Source organism: Drosophila kikkawai, chromosome 2L (genome assembly GCF_030179895.1).
Source record: "Drosophila kikkawai strain 14028-0561.14 chromosome 2L, DkikHiC1v2, whole genome shotgun sequence".
NCBI classification, from domain to species: Eukaryota; Metazoa; Arthropoda; class Insecta; order Diptera; family Drosophilidae; genus Drosophila; species Drosophila kikkawai.
This window is the reverse complement of record NC_091728.1, coordinates 20776713-20787881: the sequence shown is the minus strand read 5'-3', so window position 1 is coordinate 20787881 and position 11169 is coordinate 20776713.

The following is an 11169-nucleotide window of genomic DNA, read 5'->3' as shown; positions in this document are numbered from 1 at the left end:
GATTTGGGTTTGTTAGCTGCCGATATGATAAGCTGCCTTGGACTCCAGCTCGATAAGGATTTCCTTGGAAAAGTTGCTATAGTTTTTTCACTTGTACTGTGGCTTAGAATGAGTAAGTTTGCCAGGCTTATATATTCCCCACAATGAACTTGTTTTACTGCAGGCTATTCCAGGACCCCTTGCTCCCCCTTCGTTCGCTGTTCTCTCACATTGTTATCGCTTTGCTTGCCCAGCTTTTGCATTTTTATTGCTTTGTTAATTTTAAATAAGCCACGCGACTTTATGTCCGTATAGTATATATGAGTATATGAGGCGTCGTTAAGGAACGACTTTGCTGGAGCACCAGCACCGAATTGAGCTGTCTTCTCAGCCAGCAGCTTGTCCCGAGGATCAGTCTCGTCCAATTGTCAGCGGGTTGTCAACCAAAATGATTTACAGATGATGATCTCTGGGTCGAAGTGGCGCCACAGCAACGAAGGTAAAGGCAGCTTGTGGGAGAAGTTGGTAATATGATGCCGTTTTGTTAAAATGGGGAAGTCTGAATGCTCTTTAAAAATTATTTAAAAATGGTTTGAGTTTATAATTAAGCAAAACAATAAATAAAATATATTTAAACTGAATAATATTAACAAGAGCGAACTGAAAAATATTTTAAATAAATATTTTCAAGTCCCCAAAGTTACTTATTAATTACAAATCTTATGTAAACCACAGTTTAAAGAACAAGTACCTTCAATACTTAATAACCAATTAATATTAAACAATCTTAACCTCTTAAATTTACCCTTTTACTCCTTATAGAGTATATAAATACATACTTCCCAGCCAGCATCATGCAGCGCCAACATTCGTTTATAGATTTTTAACGCCCAGATCGTGAATTCCTTTGACCACAATTATTATGAATACACAAAAAATCAAAAAACTAAACTCTTGAACCATTCTGCTCCGTTTCTGTTCTCTTTTGTTTTTATTCATAAACAAGCGACAATAAAAATGTGCCATAACAAGCTAAGGTTATTCTTGTTTAACGAAATAAACAACTCATAAAATTATGCTACACAAAAAGCAACAAGAACACGAAGAAAGTTTTTGTTTATATTTTCTGTGAAATTTTTTGTTCGCACCAATTAAATTCAATTAGCAGCAGCAGAGGCGTCTATGTGATAGATAACCCCGGACGCCACCTACTAAATCCATGTATCTGCGTGTGTCTGCGGCTAGCTGTAGCGCCACTGCCTCATAAAAGGTTAGTTTAAACAAATAAACACGTGGAATTTAATGAAGAAACGTGTGTGGCTCTATGAATTATATGGCCCTGGCTGGTCTATGGCTAAAGAGCGTAAAAGCGATTGAAAACTAGAGCTGATATGTTAATGCCATAAGTGGTGATAAATTTTGTATAAACAAAAGAAGCTAGAAAATAATTTTAAAAATTATAAAGAATTTTGTTGTATAATTACAATGTCATTGCAAGCAATAAATAAACACTATTATTAAATATTTTATATAAGAAAACGTAATAGATATATGCAAGATTTTTAAAAATATTTAGAAATTCTTATATTAAAGGTAAGGCTGAATTTTAAAAGAAAAAATAATTATTAATATTAATTTTAAAATATTTTTGGTCTTCAAACTATAAAAATCTAGTTGAAAAGCCCTTAATTTAAAGGTTTTTAAAATGTTTTTGTATAAACTAAAGATAGATATATTTTTTATAAATTTTTAAATTCATAGTCTGTGTTTGATCCACTTAAAACAACAAAAAATAGATATTTCTCTTGAATTCTTACCTTTAATTATATCTGATCTAATATATCAGTTTCTTACCCCTTATATCTTACAAAACCTGAAAAAAAATCGCAAAAACCATCAACAGAAAAACAAACAGATTGCCAAAGACTTGTGGTCACCAAGGAATGTGCATAAACATTTGCAAAACTTTTGATTGCGGCACTAAAAATAAAACGCCCTGCAGCCAGCAGAGGAGATGTGTGAAAATCGTATTAAAACAGAAACTAAAACTGGATTGGATTTGTGGAATGGGTTTGGGGGAACATGGAAGGGGAACCGAGGGGGGAGATGTCGACGCGCCTAAAGCAAACAAATAAACGCTGCAACTAAATGGCCAACTAACAGCATCAAAACATCAACATTGACGGGCGGCGGCACGCTTTAGAAATTTAATTAAATCGCCGAGAGAAACAATAAAAACTAGACATCCGAGCGTGGATTTTTATTACGCACTGTGCGCACTAGCACTATGTGCAATAACTCAAAAAATACTTGCCCCGTGTATCATTAAAATCAAAAATTCACCCAAGCTGGGTGGGATTTTCTCGATTTGTTGGCACTGCTTTTCCCGGGCGGCCCGATGATCCTGTGTGACTAGCCATAAAAATGTTTAGATGCACAAATAAACACTACGCAGAGCAATCGTTAAATATCGCCCCCATTGGCCATACGTTCTCCAAAAAAGGCAATCCCTCTCATTGAGTTTTGTAAACATTTACAAAAACGAAGAGATGATATTTGCAATTGGATTGTTTGAGTTACAAATGGAGAGAAAGAGCTCTTTAAATTTAGCATGTACTCAGGGATCATTTCATTGTTTTTATACCCTTGCAGGGTATTATAATTTCAGTCAGAAGTTTGCAACGCAGTGAAGGAGACGTTTCCGACCCTATAAAGTATATATATTCTTGATCAGCATCAACAGCCGAGTCGATATAGCCATGTCCGTCTGTCCGTCTGTCCATCTGTCCGTCTGTCCGTCTGTCCGTCTGTCTGTTTCTACGCAAACTAGTCCCTCAGTTTTAAAGCTATCTGAATGAAACTTTGCATATAGTCTTCTATATACTCTCACTGCTATATATGTCGGAACGGGCCGGATCGGACGACTATATCATATAGCTGCCATACAAATGTTCGATAAATTTTTCGAAAAAAAATTATAACTTTGCTGTTTTTTAACATTTTTGCACCATTTTTTAGATGTGGCCATTCTATATTATTTCTGAATTTTGGTAAAAATTTTATGAAAATCGGACGACTATATCTTATAGCTGCCATAGAAACGATCGGGAAATTAATAGGAAACAAATTATAACTTCGTTGTTTTTCAACGTATTTTCATCTACTCTGAGATATAAGCTTATTTTATTATTATAGAATTTTGGTATAAATTTCATGAAAATCGGACAACTATATCATATAGCGGCCATAGGAGCGATCGGTAGATGTAGAGAAAATGTAAAGGTGTGAATGTAAAACTGTAACTGTCAAACTGTAAACATTATAAGTATAGTTGAAATGTAATGAAATAATATCTGCAAGGGTATACAAACTTCGGCGTGCCGAAGTTAGCTTCCTTTCTTGTTAGTGATGATTTTTAAATGTTTTTGTTTGATTATTGAGAAGTAATTAAAATATGCGCTTAATATTAAAATAATAATTTTATAAAATATTATAATATTATATTGGGAATTTTGGGTGACTCTTTAAAATTTTTTATATTAATTAAAAAAAACTCTCGTGAAATTTCTAATACCTAAAAAAATTAACTAAGTGGAAACTGTAGATTTGTCAATTTAAAATATAAAAATGTTGTAAATTTAAAAAAAAAAAATTTACTTATTTTTTAAATATATATTAATAAATTTAAAATATTTTTTATTTCTTGTTTTTTCAAATTACATTATAAATTATTTTATATATTTTTTAATTAATTTAAAAAATGTTGTATATATTTTTTAATTATTTAAAATTATAAAAAAGTTTATATTGATCAAAACTACAGTTTACACCTTTTCACATACAATTAAATTTTGAAAATTCTTAACATAAAGAATAAATCACTTCCCATCACCTTTAATAACCCTGAAATCCTTGAGTCAATCAGTGCAAACGCATCCTTATCTCTCGCTTCACATGGCAGCCAAAGGAAAATGGTGCCTAAGGGAAACCCCTTTCATTTCCCCCTTTCGGAAAATTAGTATGCAACCCTTTCTATGTTGATAACCAAAAAAAAAAAGAAAATGGTAATGTCAAGCGTGGTTTAGCGATACGTCATCATGATTTGGCAAATTTGACAGGCGAAAACGCCGAAAGAAAAGGAAATCACTACGGTAAAAGGGGTGGGAGATGGGGGTTCGCTTTTTGCATAAATTGCTTAACAATTGGGCAATGTATGTTTATCCCGATACTCGGCTCATTCAATCGGTTTGCCCAACTGACAGCAGCTGAGAGATTACGGCAATGATTTGCCAGAAACCGAAAAAAAATCAACAGCAACACTGCAACACTCTTTTTTATATTTTTTTCAAGGGGGAGGCAAAGGTTTGGGAACCCCACATATTTAATCTGGGGTTGCGTGTCCTGGACAGATTTCTCATTTGCTCGCAAATCGAACTGCCAACTTTGCCAAATTGTTGTGCGTGTATGCGGGGGTAAAGAAACAGTTGGACAAATTGAATCTACAGATTCCTAAAGGAGTACATTGAATTATCATTTGCCGGTGCATCAGGCTTAATTCGATTTGGCGCTGTACGCGTGCGCACGCAAATCCCGAGTCCCCAAGGTGGAGTATCCCCTCTCCCCTCCAGGAGTTGGTGAGGTGCTCACCCGCTGGGTAACAAACACAAGCGACTGACATAATCGTGATATATTGGCACGCAGGTCAGTTGGAGAGCTCGTCTTGTTCCCGTCAAATGAAATCGAAATGGGCCAAGGGAATCAAAAGTCTTGGGGTTTAAAAAGAAGACTAAACAAAGCCTTAAAACTAGGAATTTAAATACTTGAAGTCTGCTTTAAAATATTTAATATAATATCTTAAAAAAACCTAGCTTTTTATTAAGTTTTAAAGTTGACACACTTTTTATTAGCCTCACAATTTAAATTGAATTTAAAACTAAACATTGGCGCTACCCTGTCCTGTGTTCTCCACACCCCCCTCCAGAAGCCATCCATCAAGGACACACTCTCCCAATCGCATATGGCAAATAAAAACGTCATCGATCAGAGAGAAGCTGGCAAGATACCATCCAATAATATATTATGTATATGTTGGGAAACACAAAATTGAAAAGAAAATCGCTGACAAATTAAAATGCAGAGCCAAGTGGAAACCTGGGGACTCAATAGATTTTTCCAAAAAGCCCGATGACGAATGCCGAAGGAATTAAGATGGATCACATGACTCAATGACGGCGAGAAAAGAAAAAAAAAGAAAAGGGAACGTAGAAGGACAATCGCAGAGTTCAACTCGCTCACAATGGTTAAAATGGTTAAAAAACATCTTCCAGATGCAATTCCCGGGGAAGTGATTCAGCAGTTTGGCTACCTACCATATATACCATATACACTTCCATATCGTCATGGTCATGTCACTCACTCGGCTTATAAATCCCCAGTCAGCAGCCAGCAGCGGCAGCCGCCAAAAAGAGTTTGAATTTCAAATTGAATCGAAACGAAGTAAATGACGTTGAAAACTTGTAAGCGGGCAGGGGGCAAGATCTGAGTTGTGGATTTAAAATGCCTTAATGGTTAATATAGCAACGAGTCTTGTCTGGGATTTTGTAAAGTCATGGCGCCACAAGAAATCATTGGGCCCCTCCTGCCATCCCTCCATTCATTTGGAAAAAAAAGGGAAAACTAAAACAGGATATGAGCGTGGCAATGAGTAGCATGTGGCAAATCATTTATAATGTTTAAATTTTTAATAAATATTCTTACACACACATCGGTTGATGGGAATATATATATCCTACACATAGTTCCTCCCCCCCGAAAATCCTTTGTTGGGTGCTTCTTTAATCAGCACAGGAATCTGATACTTGTACAAAAGGCTTTCTTTGTAAACACACTTCCTGAACTTTACCCAGCAACAACGAGGAGGAGGAGGAGCAGGAGGGGTTTTCCAGGGGGACTGTGCGCATATTTACACATATGAAAAACATGTTAACCAGAAAATTAATTATAAAATTTTCAAAAACCTTAACAATGTCTACAATATGGCGTTGATTTTACTCAAACAAAAACTAACTAACTGTTCTTGCACAATGCCTGGTTGAGTGTGGGTGTAAGGATGCTTTCTTGTGTGAGGAAAACATAAGATATACAGGATCCTGTAGATACAGAAATGTTGCCAAATAAATCAGGACTTAAAATATTAATATTGGTAACATTTTAAGCCATAAAGTTAAGAGTAAGCATATTGAAAAAGTGGTATAAAAAATTAAAACTAAAATAAGGTAAATTTTAGAGTCATTTGTAAATTCTATTTAATAACAAATTTATTGAAATAAAACTCTAAAAATTACTTAACTTAAAGATTACTAAATGAAAATACTCGAAAAATTTGAAAAATCGTATAAATTTTCTTAAAAAATATAATAAATAAAATATATCCCCAAATATATTTTACCTACTCATTATTTAAATATCCTACCATTATTTCCCTTATATTAAAATTCCCCAAACTAAACCCAAATCTTCCTTACAACACCCTGTATTTCCCCCCATAAACAGTAGACTTTATTTCTTACCTACAAGAGTTCAGAGAGTGAAAACCATATACATTACACACTCTTGCACTCGTCGCACTTCCAGTTATAGACATTGTTTGATGGAGCAGGACACACACATAATGCAAGAAGGGGGAGGGAGGAAGGACCTACCCACACCCAACAAAAGGCAGCAAAAAAGAAAAAAAGTGGCTTCTGTAATTCATACTTCCTTCTACGTATAAGAAAATTTACAATTTTCTTTTCTTTTCGGCAAGAAATCCTGGCTACCACTTGCCACCCACCCACAAGCCAGGGGCTAAACAGGAAGGATATGGATATTGTGCTGCTGCGAAATTAAACAGGCAGAATCCTGGGGGGGAAAACGGGATAAAGGAGGAGTAGATGGAATGCCAGAGAAACGTGCACAAGTTGCGGTTTGTTTTCTCTGAGCCGGAAGAGGCTGGGAATCCTGAGTCCAAAGTCTGAGTTTAGCGGATGCAAATCTTTGAATTCCATGCGGGTTTTCAGAGGGGAAGAATGTGTATACAGGCTTAGTTTAGATAGTTAATTGGTGTAGTTTATATATATATATTATTTAAGGATCTTTAAATCCTTATTAAGATATCTCTTTAACTCTGACCATCTCCTTGTCTTAAATTAATTTTCCCACCAACTGTTGCCCAGAGCCAACAGCTGTTGTCACCTGTCTGCAACCTCAGAAACTGTAAATCTTTGTATATAAAAGCAAATAATAAAATAAAGTTGATAAAAATACAAAAAAGCAAGCAGTGTGCTGGTGCTGAAATTATGATTAACATAATGTGTGGTCTGCGCCCACATAACGGTTTTAATTCGGGACAAGGACCGACCCGCAGACCATACTATATTATATAGCACATAAATAACGGATCAGATTGCATTCACATACAATTTATATTATATATATGTATGTATATAAAAAATTATCATAATGAGAAAAATTATGAAAAATTATGCAAAGGAAAGACAGAGAAGGAGGGTACCTACCCGTTTGCTTGAAATAAAAGTATCGAATTAGCGAAATAATATCAGATAACCGTTTCTCTTGCCACTACAACTACAAAAAAAAAAAAAGAAATATCGAAGAAAAATGAAAAGAAATATGAAAAATACAAGAACAAAAAATTCCACTTGAATTGTCAGCCGGCATGCTGGCGGCGCTCCTTCAGCCCAGGACAACAACAAAGGAGAAAAAAATATTATACAATATCCGAGAGATTGCTGTAATCATTCGGTGGATAGTTGGCAAAGTATCTGTATCTGTGTCAGCTGCCGCCTTTAAGGAAAAATCAAACCACAGCCACATATGTAAGCCTTTCGCTAATCCTTTTTTCCAAGAGATAGTTGCATGTTGTTGCCATATTTATAAGTAGTTATCCTTTCAGCCACACAATGGCAGTGCCCAGAACTCCCCTTCTTTTCTTCTCTCTTTTTTTTTTTGCCTGAGTGCATTAGAATTGCCGTCGAGCCACTCAAGGATTTATGAAATAATTTTTTTTCCCCCGTACTTGCCATTCTTCTGCTCGGTTTTTTAGTAACAAAGAACCTTCTTTTCATTTTTTTTTTTGTGCCCAGCGGATTTTGTTTGCGGCTTCTGCGGGTTTTCTGTGTTCTCCTCACTTGTGTAAAAATTGCATTCGAATTGACAAACAATTCGCCAAGACGCTGGGTATGGAGGTAAATTAATCAGCACCTGTCGAGGTAGTGTTTTCAGGGGAGAAATACCTATAAAGAGGGTATTATTTTCATAGGTGACATCAAGAGGAAAATCTACAAAATTCCCAGGAACAATTGTTAATCTATATGCTTTTTATCCTTTTTAACTCCCAACAAAAACCAGTACCATGTGTTCCATCTCAAAAAAGAAAACCCCTTCTAACTAATAGCTCCCCCCATTGACCATTCCTGCTGACCCATAACCCAAGGCATTCCACCTGCTCACCAGTAATCCCAATCTCCCATCCCAACCCCTCATCACACCCACCCATTCAAAAGGGAAAACAGAAATTAAAAGCACAAAAAATGATAAGCCATAAATTTGCCCGCCCAAAAGTCTCAAAACAAATACGAGTTCTCCTCCGCATCCAAAGCAATTAAAGATGCGATGAGGAGGAGCTGTGGATGCTGTGGGCCTAGACTATCGTTGGAGGCTGTAGATACAATTAAAAGTACAATTTTTCATAGGCAGCAAGAGTGTGTGATTGTGATTGCAGCTGCGTATCTGTTGGGTTAATTCGTATCTATACAATCGATCGAACCATTTGCCGATTGCAAAAAAAGTTTCAATTAGAAAAAAAAAAGTCTAGTTATAACTATTAGAAGGCAGTTCAAGGGGAAAGGTGGGCGGCGGCTGCTGCTTAGATTTGTGGGTGTAGCCAGTGTAATCTTTGTTATGCAATTAATTTTGGTTTACACTTTTGAGAGTTTATTGAATATGTTGGTCAGTTGGAATAGTTTTTATAGGGAATTTTTGGAAAGTTTTTTAGTCTACTGATATTGCCACACAAATTGAGACTTAAAAATATATTTTAAAGAGTATATAAATCTTTGCCTGAAGACAACTGTTTTGGATAACTCCAAACAGGTCTCAACAGTACATATTTTGTGGTGAGAGGTCCTGAAACCTTGCGTTTCTAATTTAATTTTAAATTTGGAAAACCTTTTATTTTATTATTAAATTTGTATTTATTTATTTATAAACAAATTTGTTTTTGTTATTAAAATGGATAACTATTCAAAATTTTCAAATAAGGCATGTATTTTTATTTATTTATGAAAATAAATTTAAAGAATTTAAATAATCTTCCTTTTAGAATCTTTTATCGTTTTTTAGTATTAAATTTTAATTGTAAATTTAATATTTTATCTTAAAAACCTTATAATATATAGTTAAAATGCAAAACTACTAATATTTTCAAGATAAGTAATGTTTACTTCATAAGAAAATATTCCAATAGATATTGGAAGAATACCCTATTCGAGAATTTATTTTTAAGTATTTTAAAATAATGCAAAATAGATTTATAAACCAAAATAAAATCACTGCCTTGATAAATAAAATATTTAAAATAATTTTATAGGATATTTAAACTTTAAGTATTATTTTTAAGTATTTTAAAATAATGCAAAATCGATTTACAAACCAAAATAAAATCCCTCCCTTAATAAATAAATTATTTAAAATATTTTTATACGGTATTTAAACTCTCTGCTATTGCAATTCCCAAGTTTCTATTTCGCTAGTTCCGCTTGCGTGTTGCCAACTGCCGAGCGTTGCCAACTAATTCGATTTGTTTGGATGACCATTAAATGCATAAAGGATCATCGCGTTGCAGATCTCTCGCTCGAGCTTCGGCTTGGGCTTGCGTTTGCGGTTTCTGCTTTTGCGCTAACATATGTTGCATTAATTGTTCATGTTTGCCTCAAAAGCAACTCGTGTTCAATGGGTTTTATTGCTGCTCGACACACACAAACAGCGAAACAAAACAATCTTTTCTCCTTCTTTCGGTTAGCTGAAGAGCACCACCAGCAGCACGAAACAAATGAAAAGAAAAATTGCGCACAAAACATTTTTCATTACGTGATTTTCGAGCATGCCAATGGCAGGCCGGCGGGAAAGGAAAAAAGGAAGGAGGCGAGGAGGGGCTGCCCAACAGCCGAACAACCGAAGTGGCGACAGCCGGCAAAGTGCCATGTATACAACAGGAACACGGGAAGGGGTTAACAGCAGCTAAAGGATCCGATCTGAACCCAAAGCGATCGTTTAAGCTGAGAGAAAAGACGGGTGATTAAGAATTTGGTGAATATAAAAAGAAAATAAAATACATAATATATAATATAATTTATTATTTAATTAAAAATATCAGAAACTCGATTTTATATTATTTTTGTGTATCGATATTAATCGCTTTATATCGAAAATTACATAAATTAAATAAATACATTACATAAATTAAATAAATTTACAAATTATTCATATAATTACCATAGATTGTATTTTTTTATTCTTACCAAGTTCTTGATTATGGAATAAAATATGTCATTGGAACTAGATCGATATTTTGCGATTCATTAAATTTTCTTATTTATCAAAGTTAAGAAATCTTTCCTTAGTCCCCTTTAAGATGTTAGGTATACCAAACTAAATTATAAAATACTATAAAAATATTTTTCCCAGATTTATTGATTTTTTTCTGAGTGTAGAGGTCTCGGGACTCGCCTTCGAATCTTCGCCTTACCTTTTGCATTCCCACACGCGATCCCAATCGCAGTCCAAAAGCCAAAAGATACAAGCCAAGTCGAGCCGAGCAGCTAAACAGCAGATACAAATGTATCTATGAGCTGCAGTCGCGACTCGCGACTCAATTACAATTTATTAAAAGCCGCGCAAACTGATTTATAACCAGCGAGTCATCGAAGGAAGATGCGGCCAAGGAAAGCCTAGCTTTTTTCTACAACCAAAGACAGTGGGGAGTTGATGATTTTAAGCAAAGGAGTTCTTTAGCATTTAGTTTTATTTTTAACTTTTGAAATAAATTATTTATAAAAAAAAGAAAATATTAACAAATCTTAAAGCTATAAATAAATAGTTTTACTTTTAACAGTTGAATTAAATCATTTA